The 17,234-nt window shown below is 44.7% G+C and overlaps 1 protein-coding gene across 1 annotated transcript in view; it reads right to left on the bottom strand.

The window, feature by feature from the left end:
• The window catches only part of LOC126455530 (transcriptional adapter 3-B), a 47,830-nt gene extending 31,465 nt beyond the window's left edge, over positions 1 to 16,365 (bottom strand). The window contains exon 1 of the mRNA XM_050091281.1: positions 16,244 to 16,365. The gene's annotated coding sequence lies outside the window, so the exon portion shown is untranslated. The remainder of the gene's footprint in view (positions 1 to 16,243) is intronic.
• Between the last annotated feature and the right edge of the window lie 869 nt (positions 16,366 to 17,234).

Below are 17,234 nucleotides of genomic sequence, written 5' to 3'. Positions count from 1 at the left end.
AAGCCAACGTGGCCTCGGTACATGTCAAGAACAAAGAGGAAGTGACAGTGGAGAGCCGCAGAGTGAACTGAGTCCTTTGGGCCATGTGAAAAGTCCAGACGAAGTCGCGGCCTAGGTGTACACATGGAGGTGTACACGAATGGACCTGGTATATAGGTGGCAAAGGGAAGGATCCCATTTCAGACAGAAGAGATTGGACGTGAACTGCAATTGTACGCCCTGACCTGGGCCGCCGACGAGGGAGATGAACCGCTGTGGGTGGGAAAAGGAGACGGTAATTCGGATACGCAGGAGAACTACAAATGTGTGCAACGTAACTGGCAAGCAGTTACACATGCCCGACATGCAATGGAGGTACTCCAGCCACCACCAGGACGCTAGTCACCAGACTCGTCCTAAAAGCACCTGTCGCTAGTCGAACGCCACAGTGGTGCACTGGGTCGAGTAAACGCAATGCTGAGGGCGCCACTTAACCATAAACCAGACTCCCATGGTCAAGGTGGGATTCAACAAGGGCTCTGTAGAGCTGCAGCAGTGTAGAGGGATCTGCACCCCAGTTGGTGGTGCTCAGGCAGCGGAGGGCATTGAGGTGCTGCCAGCACTCCCACTTAAGCTGACGAAGGTGAGGAAGCCAAGTCAACCGGGCGTTGAAAACCAGTCCTAAAAATTGATATGTCTCTACTACAGTGAGGGGATGGCCAGTAAGGCAAAGTTCTGGTTGATGAATGGTACGATGCCGACAGAAGTGCATGACACATGACTTTGCAGCCGAAAACTGGAAGTCGTGGGCTAGAGCTCATGACTGCACCTTGTGGATGGCTCCCTGTAAGTGCCGCTCAGCAACACCAGTACTGGTGGAGCAGTACAAAATGCAGAAGTCGTTTGCATACACAGAGCGTGAGACGGACGTCCCTATGGCTGCTGCTAGACCATTAATGGCCACTAAAAATAGAGATACACTCAATACAGAGCTCTGCAAGACCCCATTCTCCTGGACATGGGAGGAACTATGGAAGGCACCAACTTCAACGCGGAAAGTACGAAGCGACAGGAAATTCTGGATAAAAATTGGGAGTGGGCCTCGGAGACTCCACTCATATAATGTGGCAAGGATATGATGTCACCAGGTGGTGTCGTATGCTTTTCGCAAATCAAAAAAGACAGCAACAAGGTGTTGACATGTGGAAAAGGTTGTTCGGATGGCAGACTCGAGGGACACAAGATTATCAGTGGTTGAGCGACCCAGGCGGAAACCATCCTGGCACAGAGCCAGTAGGCCATATGACTCCAGGACCCAACCCAACCGCTGACACACGGTACATTCCAGCAGCTTACAAAGAACGTTGGTGAGGCTGATGGGCCGATAGCTATCTACATCAAGCGGGTTTTTGCCGGGTTTGAGCACTGGCATGATGGTGCTCTCCCGCCAGTGCGATGAAAAGATGCCATTGCACCAGATCCGGTTGAAGATCACAAGGAGATGTCGCTTGTAGTCAGACGAGAGATGTTTAATCATCTGACTGTGGTTCCGATCTGGCCCAAGAGCTGTGTCAGGGCAATGTGCAAGGACACTGAGGAGGACCCACTCCGTGAAAGGGGCGTTATAGGGTTCACTGTTGAGTATAGTGAACGAGAGGACTTTCCCTTCCATCCACTGTTTGAGAGTGGGAAAGGCTGGGAGGTAATCCTCCGATGCAGAGGTGCGATCGTAGAGCTCAGCAAAGTGCTCGGCAATTGCATTTGCGTCAGTAGATAACTTGCCATTCATGTTACCTCCGGGAACACCTGCTGGGGTCTGGTACCCAAAAACTCATTTGATCTTCACCCAGACTTGGCACCCAATGATTGAGACGTATCTCTCCCAACACTCCTGTTTCCATCGTTTGATAAGCTGGCGAACACAGACACAGAGCCATTTCAAGGCTATGAGGTGTTACAGGCAATGATGCTGCTATAGAGCTCGCTGACGCTACTTCACTGCCCCAGTGGCTTCCGGCGACCCTCAAGGGACTGTCTTTCGCCGGGGACACCCTGAAGAGTTAAGGGATCATGTTTTCCGCAACAGAAACGATCGTTGTAGTTACCTGCTCAACCACCACATTGATGTTACCATGTGGGGGAGATCCAATGGTGACAGCAGAGGCGAAGGCTTCCTAGTCTGCCTTGTTTAAAGCCCATCTGGGCAGGCGTCAGTGGGCCTGACACTGCGGCAGTGACAGGAAGATGGGAATGTGGTCACTACCACACAGTCATCATGTGCTCTCCAGTGGATAGATGGGAGAAGGCCAGGACTGCAAACTGAGAAATCAATGACTAAATATGTGCCATGTGCCACACTGAAATGTGTGGGGGCACTTGTATTTAAGAGCCAGAGGTCAAGTTGTGACAGTAAATTTTCGACATCTCTGTCTCGGCCAGTTAGCACAGTGCCCCCCCCCCCCCCCCAAGTAAGAAAGGTTTAGGGAGTTAATGAATCAGTGCAGCCAATCCATTCAGGGGTACTGCACCATCTGGAGGAAGATATACGTTGCAGACAGTTATTTCCTGTGTCGTCCTTATCCTGACAGTCACAGCTTTAAAGAGGGGTTTGAAGCGGCATAGGTTCACTGCATACTGAGTTCAGGACATAGACACTCTATTATAGTCACTACGGTTCTTGTAACATCCTCTATAGCCGAGGAGGACAGGGGTCCGCATTGCTGGGAACCACATTTCCCAAACGGCAATGCAGCAAGCAGGTGTAAAGCTTAAGAGTTGCCGTAGCTCAGCCAGGTGGTAGAAAAAACCGCCACAATTCAACTGGAGGATGACGTTATCTTCACGCTGGAAAGGCATGAAGCGCACAAGCATGCACATTATGCCTCACGGTTACCTGCTGCCACAAATTGAGTATTTGTAGCCATTTCTATGGTGGATGAGGAATCAGTGAGATCCAGGCCCAGAGGGGACACTAAAATCTCCACCACATCCTCAGATGCAGAATTGATAGGGAGTGGTGGTGGTCCTGTTTCTTAGCAGACTTCTTAGTTTGCTTGCTCTCTCACTTCTCTTTAGGGGTTTGCTGGAAAGATATCTCCAAAGCAGCTTCAGGCACAGAGGTAGGCCATGAAGCTCTTCGTCCAGCAGCTTTTGGCTCCATGAGCCACTGACAAATGTCCGCCGTGGCATTAGTGAAGACCTTGGGAAAGAGGGCCCCATGGGACCCCTTCTGCACAAGAGAAGCAGGAGGAGGCTGTTGCTTCTCTGGCAGGAGGGGGGGGTTGATGTCCCCTGCATTTGAGGGGTCCTTGCTCTCGAAGTAGGTGCTTTGGGAGCAACGGAGGAAGATGCCCGCCATGGGGGAAGATGTATTCTAGTGGCCCGGAGGGCCCACTGTTTATGGCACAGAGTAAGGAACCACTGGCACTTGGGATGGTGATGGTGACGTAGCTGCAGCATAGGTCGACGTCAACCGAATGGGGTATAATCTTTCAAATTTACATTTAGCCTCTTGGTAAGTCAACCAGTCCAGGCTCTTGTACTCCATGATTTTCCACTCCTTTTGGAATACTGGGCAGTCTGGCGAGCAGGGGGAGTGGTGCTTTCCACAGTTGAAGCAAGTGGGAGGAGGCCCACATGGAGTATCTGGGTGCAGTGGACATCCGCAGTCTCGACATGTGACACTGGAAGTGCAGCAGGAAGACATGTGACCGAACTCCCAACACTTAAAGCACCGCATAGGGGGAGGGACATATGGTTTAACATCACAGCAGTAAACCATCACCTTGACCTTTTCAGGCAATGAATCACCCTCAAAGACCAAGATGAAGGCACCGGTTGCAACCCTGTTGTCTTTTGAGTCCCCTGTAAATGCACCGGATGAAATGAACACCACACCATTCTAAATGGGCGTGGAGATTGTTGTCAGACTGCAAGAGGAAATCGCGATGTTCCTACCAGTTCTGCTGCAGACTAAAATCATAGGCGAATGTGGCTCTCACCATTCTGTAGCCCTACGTTCCTCCTATAGTGTAGCGAGGGAGGGAAACGATTTAGGGCCATACCTGTCAGCATTGTATTCGATCTTGCCCTTCTTAGAGACTGCTGGTGTTGTACGGTCACCAGCAAGAGATGACTTAGTCCACTTCATTGCAGGTCATCCATCCTGAGGCCACCCACTCCGATCAGGCGCTCTCCTCACAGGTGCCACCCAGCTACAGCAAAGGTCAACTGGCATGATGGCCATTGCTGGGAGTCCTGATGCCCCAGGAAGACAGGCATCTACTCCCTGGCATACGAGGTGAGTTTACAGCTCAGGCATCAGCAGTGCAATCCCTGTGTTGTTATGGGGCTACCACCAAATGGGTACGTGATGGCCCCACCACAATGGACTGACTGCCATGCTGGATATAGGGCGCAGAGAAATCCAATATTGTCATGGGGGTGACAGAGGACAATGGAAGAAGATGACATACCCTGGAAAGTGTCCTCGCCCAAAATGTTGAATCGCAGGTGGAGATGCAAAGTCATGTCAAGAGATTCAGGAGATCGAATCTAAGGGCACTATGGATAACTCGTGCACCACATAAGGCATCCTTCCCCTTATGGCCCGTACTTCTGTAGAATTTTGAAAGTGGCAGGTCAAACCATACAATGGGAACTAAACTCGTAGGGCCGAAAAGTGTGAGACTCCTTTTAATCACCTCTTATGACAGGCAGAAATACCTCGGTCCTATTCTAATCCCCAGACCCACTGGGGGCATCAGCCTTGGGAATAGGTTTCTGCACCATGGAAGAATAGAGGTGGCAAAGACAAGGCGTTTTGTCACCTTATATTCTTTCTTGGCTTCAGCATAGTGGATCTGCTTGATCACTTTTATCCACTGTATTTTGCGTTCTTCAGCAAAAACAGGGCAGTCTCAGCTCCAGACTAGCTGGTCATCAGAGTAATTGATGCAGTTCGCCGGAGTTGAGCAGTCAGCCCCAGTGTCATGAGTGGCTTTTCAGCAGTTCCCACAGATTGCTTCACCTCCACAACTTATGATTGTAGGGTCAAAATGCTGGCATTTATAGCACCACGTAGGGTTTGGAATGTAAGACCGATCACTGGGTCCAAGGAACCCCACCATAAGATGTTCAGGCAGTGACGCAGAATTGAATGTGACAAAAAAGTGGCAGTCTTTACAGTTGCTCCATTATTCTTGTGCGTTAGTTGCTCCACATCGACTATTCCCTGGGATGCCCATTCTTGCTTGAGTTCTATGTCCATGTCCATGTTATCCGGCATGTGATAATGCCCTTACTGGAGCTCAGAGAGGTGTGTGTATCAACAATGATATCATAGTCACCCAGTTTCTTAAGAACGTCTACCTGCTTTGACCCGTTAGTTTCAACCAACAATAAGCCACTACGCAATCGTTTTATAGATTTTAATGTTCCAGCAAGGCCTTTTAAACCCTTATGGACATAAAAGGAGGACACTTTCAAATGTCCCCTCCATCCTCTTTTATCACCAGAAATACATTTTTATTCATGACTCGATGAGCCATGTTACTGCAGTCCAAAATATTCTTATTATCAGGACGACCAGCCTCTCTCATTCTTTTGGATGGATGGGTGTGAATACTCCCAGATGGTACACCCTTCTTGCTGGGAGGAGAAGATGATGATTTCGAGGCTTCCACCTCAGTCCCACGAGCAGCTTGGGAAATAAGGGTCACTGAGACAGAGCCCCACATGCCTCAGTAAGCCTTATACAACTGACGTGTGGCAGGTTTCCCAGAGGTTGCCCACTAACAGCTGTTCCACCTCAACAGGCAGGCATCCCAAAAGCGCGCAGCACACCTTGAGACTGAGGTTTTTTTTTTATAGAGGTTTATCCCGTCCTCACAATCCAGGCAGTCAAGCCAAGATCCCCATTCCCTGAGACACAAAACATTCCACCGCCACACTGCGCAGTGGTCATTGAAGCATGCCCAGAGCTTACGGTGATGGGGGCTGGGTGGCACTTACCAGTCTCCAGCTCAGGAACTCTGCGGTCACCAAGCCCATACCCAGCACATCAATGCTCAGCCCCTGAGGGCTTTGATGTGGTATTGCTATTTACTATCATTCCACTCAATGAAGGGTTGCAAGATTTTTCCTCCCAATATTGCAGAACTGTTTGAATATTGCCTCAAACCACACATTTCAATGGGCTATGGGGAGCCTCGTAAGCAAAGTAATAGCAAATTTCTTTACGGAAAAATTCAAAAAGCAAGCACTGAAACTGGAAACAAGAAACCGAATATTTGGTTCCGGTACATGGATGCTACATTTATTGTGTGGAGGTATGGCAGAGAGGAACTAGCTCATTTGCACAAGCATCTCAATGGGATTAATCTGAAGATTCAGTTTAGCACAGAGGAGGAGGTAGGCAGAAGACTGAATTTTCTTGATGTGCTAGTTTTCAAGAAACCAGATGGTAGCTTACACTACACAGTTTATCGAAAACCCACGTACACAGACAGGTACTTACACCAGGATCTGATGACCACACACAACAAAAGCGAAGGCATCATAAAAACATTGGTGGTAGAGCAAAGAAAATTTGTGAACCAGAGTTGTTTGACGCAGAATTAAAACATCTCACCAATGCACTGTTCATGAATGATTATTCATCCATTTTTTTTTTTTTTTTTTGGGGGGGGTAGGGGGGGGGGGGGCAGCAAAAACAATTGAGGTCATAAGCGCCCATGTCATAAACTTAGAAAACCAATATGTGAAAGAAATTAAAAGCAACTATACACTAAGCCCAACCAATGGAAGGAAAGACAGCTAAAACCAAAGGTAAAGATCAACAAAATATGCTGTAGAGAAGCAGAGGTCTCTAACCAAAGATTAAATGTTTTACGCCATATTCCTACAATGGAGAAAAAGTAAACCCCCATTGATAGCCCATGTACCATTAGCTAAAACAGCCAAAAACTAAGATGGAAAACATAAACTGACATATAAGCAGTTAAAATAAAAGCATTGGGTCAGGAAATGGTGAAACGTCAAAGGTTGATGACAATGAGCACAAGTGGTGAGGGATCACCACTTAACCAATAGCTGTGACTAAAAAGAGAGTGCCCAATACACAACCTACATAAAATTATCTCATCGCAGCAAGAGGGCCAAGCAGAGGTTAGCCAAGCAGCTGGGAGTGTTTTAATTTCCCAGAGCTTGTTCCCATGATGGAAATACCTGTGTGATGCCAAAGTGACACCACCTGGTGACAGATGGCAACACGGATATCATTGAAAGGAATGGAGAAGTACTAGCGTGCCAAGGCAGGAGGACTGCATCCTTGACAGTTTGACAGCTGACAGCAGTGACAGCAGGTTCGTTTCCCATCAGACCAACATGACGAGGAACCCACACGAACATCATGATGACTCTCTCAACAGCGAGCAAGTGGAAGGTTCCTTGGACCTGATGCACTAAGGGATGGACCGTATACAGCATACTGATGCTCTGAAGGACACTGAGAAAATTGGAGCATATGCCACAGTTAAAAAGTCACGTTACTGCATGTACTGGGTGGTTTCATAGAGGATAAAGAGCTCTGCTGTAAAAATCTAGCAGTGTTCTGGAAGTACATACTGAAAATGGTCAGTGCCAATGAAGAAGGCACGGTCAACAGTTGGTATTAGAGTTATCAGCAGACACGAAGGAGCTACCACTAAGTTGCGTGCTAAGGTCGAGAAACACAGCAATAGATCGAATCTGGAGTAGTGTCCTTGGAAAGCCTATGAAATCCAAGATGAACATGGGCTGCTGCACAAAGTCAATGCGGTGCAAGTTTCACACCCATCAGGAACATGGCAGACAGCACAAAATTAAGCTGCCGGAGCAGTAGCCGAAAGCAAACTCCGAGAGGTAACAGAGAAGAAGTGCGGGCCCCATGCCGGCAGTCAAGAGTGTCATTGAAAAAGGGGCAAGGCTTGATGGCCAGGCATGGAAGAGAAATGGCATTCATATCCACTGAGGAGGACATCACACTGGTAGGACAGTGGTAGAGTTCAGCAGTTTCTGCACAGATACTCTCAACTGGGCTAGTGTAAAAGGCGTCACTGGGCAAACGTATTCCACAATGGGGGATTACGTTAAGATGGTGTAAGGTGGTTGGACGTTCAGATAAACAAACAAAACACCCATAGTCTAGCTTCAAACAAACAAGGATCAGTATAAACAAAGGAGGGCGGTCCAATCCATTACCTAGGAAGTACTGCTTAGGGCACAGAGGACATTGAGGGATCAAGTACAGTGTGCAGCCAGGCAAGGCACGTGGGAGAACCAAGAAAGTTTCCTATCAAGATTGAGCCCCAGGAATTCTGTAATTTCAGTAAACGGAAGAGCAAAAGCCCCAAGATGCATAGATGGTGGAATAACTCACCACGTCAACAGAAAATTATACACACGGTTTTGTCAATGGAAAAGCGAAAGCCATTGTCAATGCTCCACTATTGACTGATTGAGTGAGGATGGTTGTAGTACTAAATGGCAGGATCATCATCCCATGATTCAAAAATTACGTGCCAAAGATAGAGGCGTCCCCTTAAAGTGGGTGCATCCAGTCAGAGGGACCCATGACCACACCCCCATACAAAGTTCGCTCTTTTATCCCTCTGTTTTTCCAGGTTTTAGATTTTACCTGCCTTTTATGCCTTTAGTGTGTGTGGTTTTAGATAGATTCCTTCCTTTATAGTTTGAACCCTCTGACTGAGGGTCGGGCTTAGTGCATAGTTGCTTTTCATTTCTTTCAAGTATTGGTTTTCTAAGTTTATGACATGGGCGCTTATGGGTCCAAGATCCAGAAAACTTGAAGAGCGGCCACACCACAACTACCCTGCCCCTGCTTCAGGAGGAAAGTAAAAGATTATAAATGAAAATAAAAACCACTTTCATGAAGGAAACTGAGGACCAGTTCAACCATCCATGAAGTATCTGCTAATATTAAAGACAGGGAATCTCAAAGGCTATCCTTAGTACAAAGGGACAAAAGAAGGGGACATTCCACCAATAATGCTCCACGATTAAAGACAATTGAGACATCGCTGAAGACACCACTCAAGGAGACAAGCCCATGAAGAACTGCAACAGATTGCAAAGTCGTTGACGAAAAGTGAGCCACAGATGCCTTATGGGAGCCAGAGAGGCCTAGCAGGAGACAGGCCATAACAGGGTTACACGCTACGGCAAAGAGAACGACACTTACAATGGAGCATTATGTTGTTGTTGTGGACTTCAGTCCTGAGACTGGTTTGATGCAGCTCTCCATGCTACTCTATCCTGTGCAAGCTTCTTCTTCTCCCAGTACCTACTGCAGCCTACATCCTTCTGAATCTGCTCCATCTCTACGATTTTTACCCTCCACGCTGCCCTCCAATACTATATTGGTGATCCCTCGATGTCTCAGAACATGTCATGCCAACCGATCCCTTCTTCTAGTCAAGTTGTGTCACAAACTCCTCTTCTCCTCAATTCTATTCAATACCTCCTCATTAGTTATATGACCTACCCATCTAATCTTCAGCATTCTTCTGTAGCACCACATTTCGAAAGCTTCTATTCTCTTCTTGTCTAAACTATTTATCGTCCACGTTTCACTTCCATACATGGCTACACTCCATACAAATACTTTCAGAAACGACTTCCTGACATTTAAATCTATACTCGATGTTAACAAATTTTTCTTCTTCAGAAACGCTTTCCTTGACATTGCCAGTCAACATTTTATATCCTCTCTACTTTGACCATAATCAGTTATTTTGCTCCCCAAATAGCAAAACTCCTTTACTACTTTAAGCGTCTCATTTCCTAATCTAATTCCCTCAGCGTCACCCCGACTTAATTCGACTACATTCCACTATCCTCGTTTTGCTTTTGTTGATGTTCATCTTATACCCCCCTTTCAAGACACTGTCCATTCTGTTCAACTGCTCTTCCAAGTCCTTTGCTGTCTCTGACAGAATTACAATGTCACAGGCAAACCTCAAAGTTTTTATTTCTTCTCCATGGATTTTAATACCTACTCCGAACTTTTCTTTTGTTTCCTTTACTGCTTGCTCAATATACAGATTGAATAACATCGGGGATAGGCTACAACCCTGTCTCACTCCCTTACCAACCACTGCTTCCCTTTCATAACCCTCGACTCTTATAACTGCCATCTGCTTTCTGTATAAATTGTAGATAGCCTTTCACTCCCTGTATTTTACCCCTGCCACCTTCAGAGTTTGAGAGAGAGTATTCCAGTCAATATTGTCAAAAGCTTTCTCTAAGTCTACAAATGCTAGAAACGTAGGTTTGCCTTTCCTTAATCTTTCTTCTAAGATAAGTCGTAGGGTCAGTATTGCCTCACGTGTTCCAACATTTCTACGGAATCCAAACTTATCTTCCCCGAGGTCGGCTTTTACCAGTTTTTCCATTCGTCTGTAAAGAATTTGCGTTAGTATTTTGCAGCTGTGACTTATTAAACTGATAGTTCGGTAATTTTCACCTCTGTCAACACCTGCTTTCTTTGGGATTGGAATTACTATATTCTTCTTGATGTCTGAGGGTATTTCGCCTGTCTCACATGTCTTGCTCACCAGGTGATAGAGTTTTGTTAGGCCTGGCTCTCCCAAGGCTGTCAGTAGTTCTAATGGAATGTTGTCTACTCCCGGGGCCTTGTTTCGACTTAGGTCTTTCAGTGCTCTGTCAAACTCTTCACGCAGTATCATATCTCCCATTTCATCTTCATCTACCTCCTCTTCCATTTGCATAATATTGTCCTCAAGTACATCGCCCTTGTATACACCCTCTATATACTCCTTCCACCTTTCTGCTTTCCCTTCTCTGCATGGAGCATCAAGGTACCCTAATATCCCAGATAAAAGTGTCCAACAAAGACGAATCCAAATTTACCTTGAAAACTCTGTCTTTTAAAAATCCCTGAAGGAAAAGTGGCGGGCGGACTAAGGAGCCCCAGGTGTATAGAGTACACAGGATACCAGTCCTCTCCAGCAGGTGTTGTAGGTTTCCTCCAAATCAAAAAACAAAACCACAGTCTCATATTTCTGCAGAAAAAAGGTTCATGACATGCATTGACAAAGTGATGAGACGACCAACTGTAGAACACTGTGCATGAAATCCTCATTCTGCAGGCGTAAGTAGATTACGGGACTCGAGCACCATACCTGCTGGCCATAAGTCATATATTCCATCACCCTGTGAACTCAGCTGGTGAGTGAAATGGGCCGTAGCTGGAAGGAAGGTGTTTGTCCTTGCCAGGCTTAGGTACGGGTGTGACAAAGTCTTCACATCAGTGGCTGGGAAACGTGTCACCTGCCCAAATGCGATTGTACGTATGAAGGAGAAAGTGCTTGCTCATAAGAGAAAGGTGCTACAACATCTGAGAATGTGAACATCATCCAGCCCTGGGACAGAAGATCCGGATGAAGTGGGAGCATGATCTAGCTCCGCATAGTAAAGGTGGCATTTTAGCATGCCCGATTCTGAGAGGAAATGATATCATGACAGGGTGATAGTGAGTGGAGATCAAAATCTCTGCAAAATAGTGGCCCAAAACATTGGAGATAGCAATGGTGCCCACAATGACATCATCTGCTATGGTCAGGGTGGAAACTGGGCAATGGACCTTGGTCAAGACAGTTATCGGAGGTTGGCCCAAATGAAGGAAAAGGGAGTGGAACCGTTAAAAGAACTAATAAATGAAATCCAGGTAGCTTTTTTGCTACCCTGAAGAATGTGACAACACTGCACACAAACTATTTATAAGGAATGCAGTTCTCCAATGTAGGATGATGGTGAAAAATGTGGAAAGCTCATCTCTGTGCGCAAACTGCGTCACACCACACCTCTGACCACCATGGGACCAGGACTTGGCATGGGGTAAAGGTGAAATGCGAAGATGGAATGTTCTGCAGGATAATATCTGTAAGATATTCTACCTGGTCATCACAACTGGGGAAATGTTGTTCATCAAAGGATGCCAGGGAGCAGTAAAGCCTCCAGTTGGCCTTTGAAAGCTGCCAATTTGGTTTACATGTAAGTGAAGTAGGAATCAGCAAATGGGCAGCACATGGGAAATGATCTCTCAAGTACATGTCTGAGAGAACGGACCACTCGAGACAAAGGGCAAGCTGGGCAGTGTAGAACAAGTGCTCTAAATGGGAATAGGTGTGTGTAGAGTCTAGAAGGAACATGGGTGTTCCAGTGTTAAGGCAGATGAGGTTGAGCTGACTGAGAATGTCAGCCAAGAGGGCACCTCTTGGGCAAGTTAGCTAAGAGCCAAAATGGGATAGTGTGCATTAAAGTCACGGAGAGGGGGAGTTGTCCAATAAGCTGGACGAAGTCTGCCCTGGTGACACCGAATGATGGAGGGATGTAGACGGTACAAAGAGAAAAGATGAAGTGGGGAAGGAAAATGCAGATTGCAACAGCTTCCAGCCAGGTGTTCAGTGAGATTGTTTGACCACAAATGTCATCCTGGGTGAGCAGCACGACTCTTCCATGGGTTGGAACGCCGTCCTCAGTGGGAAAGGTCAGCGTTCACCAAAAAAGAACTGCAAGATATCAAAGCAGTCACAAGGATGCAATTTTGTTTCCTGAAGGCAGAAAACAAGTGGGTACTGTGATTCCCAGAACAGCCTTAATTCGTCCTTATTGGATTTAACATCATGAGAATTCCATTGGAGGAGAGTCATGATGGGGGAAAGGGGAGGAGAGAAATAAATGAAGGGTTGTCACCTCAGCGGCTACTGAGTGCCAGCCTCCAAAGATTCACTACTACAGAGTGCAGAGGCTGGAGGATCTGCTCCATAAGATCTACAGAGGTGTTGGCATTCTCCTCAGGTCAGCCAGCACATTCCAGGGCAGAGAAATGGTTGGCAGGGCGCACCAGCGAGATGGAGTTCGGCCAGGTAAGAGTATCATGCAATGACACCGTGGGAGAGGGTCTTCGAGTCAGCAAAGAAAAGACTGTTGCCTTTGTTAGGTTTCTTTGAGCCTTTGCATTTGGTAGATGAAGACAAAGGTGTTTGTTGGCTGGCGGGACATAGTCTTCACAGGGGTATTCCTTCTGTCCTTATGGACTAAGTGGTGGCACACCTTAGTGTTGAACATTGGTGTTTCAAAATTGTTTATTAGTGATTTTAGAGATTCATTGGAGTGGTTGAGACCTATCTGCTGAAACTCGTTTAGGAATTGTATGCATGGTGATTTGTTAGTAATTTTAATGTCAGCTACAGACTTGCTTCTGGCTTTAGAATTATTATTTCTATTTTATGCTCATGGTTGAAGATTTAAACATGTTTTTCGATTCTTATTAATTATTTGATATGACTATGAAGTTTACCAGCAGTTTCTTGTATGTCATAATGGGTGATGATATGGTGACAACTATTTACCTTTTGCAAATGTATGGCTTGATTCTGCACATGTGGAATGCCATGTCTGTGCTAAAGTTACAAAAATAATGGAAGTTACTGTATCACTGGAGAGTGGCAAGTTATTTGGTGTAATCAGCACGACCATGTTTGGAGATCCATTTGGAGAGGTTCCCAGTTTGAGAGAAATGACTGACATAATATCCCCCCCCCCCCCCCCCCCCCCGTGTTTGTGTCATACTTGTTCGTTACTAGTATATCAAAGTTGATGGTAATGTAATTTTTTATGAATTTTTGAGTGGAGTTATCAGTCGCCAGTAACAATGATTGAGATTGATGGGTATCATGGGAACTGTGCAAGCTATTTTGGTTAGGCTATGTTTTCAATAAACCTACATATAGAGCTTTGGCCTATTGGTATTGTAGATTTCATTTCAGCTATGTAGGCCACATGAAATTTCCAATACCAACTTTTTGCAGACTCATTTGTGTTTTAGTATCACAGATTTCACTTTCTATATTTGTGTTTGTTAAGGTTTTTGAATTTTTGAGAATAGACTTTTAAATAAGTATTTGTTTGAAATGTCTTTGATATAAGAAATGTCATACTTTGTCAGCCACCACCCAAAATCCAATTATTGCAGTTGTCCCATTGGTTTTACATTTGTTTTACAATTACATGTATCTTGGACTAGTTTTGTCTGTTTGCACCTTTAATGTGATATCATGGTCATCGTTTTGTGCAAGGGCAACATGGTGATGTCCACCATCATGATGACATCATGGGTCAAAACTGACTAGTAGTATCAAATATTTTGGTAGTTCCCAAATACCTTCCACTCTACCCTAAATCTGTGACTTTGCTAGAGATCAGTCAGTCACCACAATTACCATTTAAATATGTGCAAAGCCGAATGACAATATCACAATCATCAACATAGCCGCCATCTCCAATTAACATACACAGGTTAAGTACACAACGCACTCCAAGCCACCACCCACAGTAAATAAACAACATAATGTTAAAGAACACAACTGAAATATATAAACAAAACAATGGTAAACACTTCAGACATCACACTTGAAAGAGTATAACACTGCCTCATACACCTATTGTAGACTAGACCCAAAATCTTGTACTACTATCATTGCTCTTGTTGGCCATGACAAATGGCAAGGATGCTATTCAATCCCATAGACTACATAAATGTAGCCTATTAATTTAAAACTACATACACGTTGTGACAAACATATAAACAGAAACAGAGTTGCCAGTTTTAATATTCAAGCTATTTCCAAAGCAGAAAGTGATTCACTAGCGTTTGTGTAAAATGGCCAGGTCAGGTACTTGGTTCTACGATATGGAGAAATCCCAATGCACACAGAATTATGGCTGGCAACACTGGAACACAATCCTCCTTACAAATGTAGGCTAGGTTATGGAACTGCACCATGGCTTGTCGCTTATTACACAAGTCGTATGACTGCAGATCAAATGATTTACAAGTATTGCAGCACAAAGGAACACATCACAATGGTATATTGGTTTTGATAGGTGAAAAGGCATTTTCACAAACACAAACATGATTGGCCACACAGGCAGTGGGCTCTGTTACTTTATCATGAATGGTTCTACACTATGGGGCTACACATTTCAAGGATGAAGCAAACGAAAGAAGCAGGAACTAGTGAAGCAGATGATTATTGGTTGCGGGAAACAGAATATGTCAGGAAGGAAGGACAGCAAAGAAAGAACAAAATTCAAGAAGATTGCAAGACCTTGTGGCTCATCGAGTGACACTACCAGAACCTCAAATCCTGGTTGGAGAGAAGTTTTGTAAAATTTACATCACTCATGAACTCACAGGTTAAAGTAGCGGATCAAAGCATGTGTCCAATTTCCCAAGAGACAGCTCAGTCGGAAGGTAGGCTATAGATACCAAATAAATCAGTCAGGTCTCAACAAACAGAGCACCTCAGTTTTACGGTCAGCCCAACTAGTGAGATGCACCTAAATTTTACTAAAACTTAAGGAGAAATAGTTTTTTATCTGGCCAATTACGATTATAAACGCAGTTTCTAACAGTTACTTCATTTTGTTGATATAGGACCCACCTCTTGACTTGTTCCCCATCTTGAAGGTTCTGAGTTATATTGGCATACACACAGCACAATAACCGAGCTAAGCAATAAACGAACTAAAAGTAATTTGTGCCCGAAATGAGTGGATCCAATGTACTACCCCAAATGACTTACACTAATGAAACCAATAGCATCCATTTCAAGATTATCTCAAGTCCAGATATCTCTATATGTAAAGAGTTCATTAGTGCTTGCAATCTATCCTGTTCGGTAGTATGCTCACTCAATGTTTCTCTATTACCCGTCAGTGCGGTAAACAGTTTTTAGTTGTTTACAAAACAAAACGTCAAACGCTTAGATCAGAAAAGGACCAGCAAACATATATTACGGAAATGAGTTCCCAAATATTCGCAGGAAGATGTCGCAATGATATTTTACGCAATACAAATGAAACAAACATTGAGTATATACACTGATTGACGTAGGAGACTAGAGTCGAAAGTTACAAGATGTTAACAACATGCTACGCGCGCAATATGCTCTGTAATGCGCATATCGGAATCATCTGGTACAGATTTTCCATGCAAGAATGATGATACACCTTAAGCAACTTAAATTCTGGTTAGTTTAATGATCAGAGGGTGTCACTTGTTTGTGCTTCAAATTGTCAAATTCTGATTTGGACACCCTTACGAATAAGACAAGACCTGAATTAAACAAGCAATTTACCATTCTAAACGACACACGTCGCATACCACAATACTTACAAGACTGTATCACACAATATGTCACTGAACCGCGAACATAAACATTACATTTTTCCCTCCTCAACCATAGGGCTCTCACTTTGTGTTTATGAATTAGTCACAGATGTTAAGTACTGTGGAACTACCTCCTTAGATACCAACGATTCGCATTTTCCTGTCGTTGCAGTATTGCTGATATTTTGAATTGCAACTTCACCTGTGTAATGACTGATTTAAATGCTGTTTGGTTCCAACAAAATGTTTAAATCATTAGGGAGCCTTACGCAGAAGAGATCTGATGGTAAATGCTGTTTTCGGTTTTTATTGCTCTGCATAGTGCTGCGTTTCTATCTTGGCTAACCTGCAAGATCTCGTATTCAATTGAATGTGAGACGCGGGCTATTCGAAGAGTTGGGGCCTTAGTGCAGTACAATGTAAATTATGAAATGGGAGGTTTTGCCGGTTTAAGATGCCAGATTTTACATATTGATAAAATAAAATTCTAAAATATGAACAAGAAAGATGTGCGCTTTTAAACTAGGTTTTAAGTGACCGCAGAAATTGAGCTTAAAAGTAAGTAAATAATTTTAGAGTACAAACTTGTAACTGAGCAACGGTGTGTGCAATGGAGTGAAGCGTCCTAGCGAATTAAAAATGTGTGCAGGATCGGGAATCAAACCGGTAATCTTTCTTTCCATGGCAACCGAACGAACTATCCAGGCCCAAGAATTTTGTAATATTTAGTAGGGGTGCTGTAATTGGTTTAATCAGTCGTCATTGTCCATATAGGAGCGATACATACAGGGCTGCAGTATATGCCTAGACTCCACAATTAATACAGGTTGTCGAAACATAGAAAGTAGGATTCCACAAGACAGTTGATGCATATCACCAAGCATCTCCTAGTTCAACATTTTCAGCATTTCAGTGATGCTCTTCTGAAGCCAAACAAATCTGTAACTATTCATAGTGCCCTTCTTTGTGTACGTTCAATATGTTCTGTTCTCTTTGA

The sequence above is a fragment of the Schistocerca serialis genome, chromosome 2 (genome assembly GCF_023864345.2).
Source record: "Schistocerca serialis cubense isolate TAMUIC-IGC-003099 chromosome 2, iqSchSeri2.2, whole genome shotgun sequence".
NCBI lineage: Eukaryota > Metazoa > Arthropoda > Insecta > Orthoptera > Acrididae > Schistocerca > Schistocerca serialis.
This window is presented reverse-complemented; position numbering and strand designations above follow the sequence as displayed.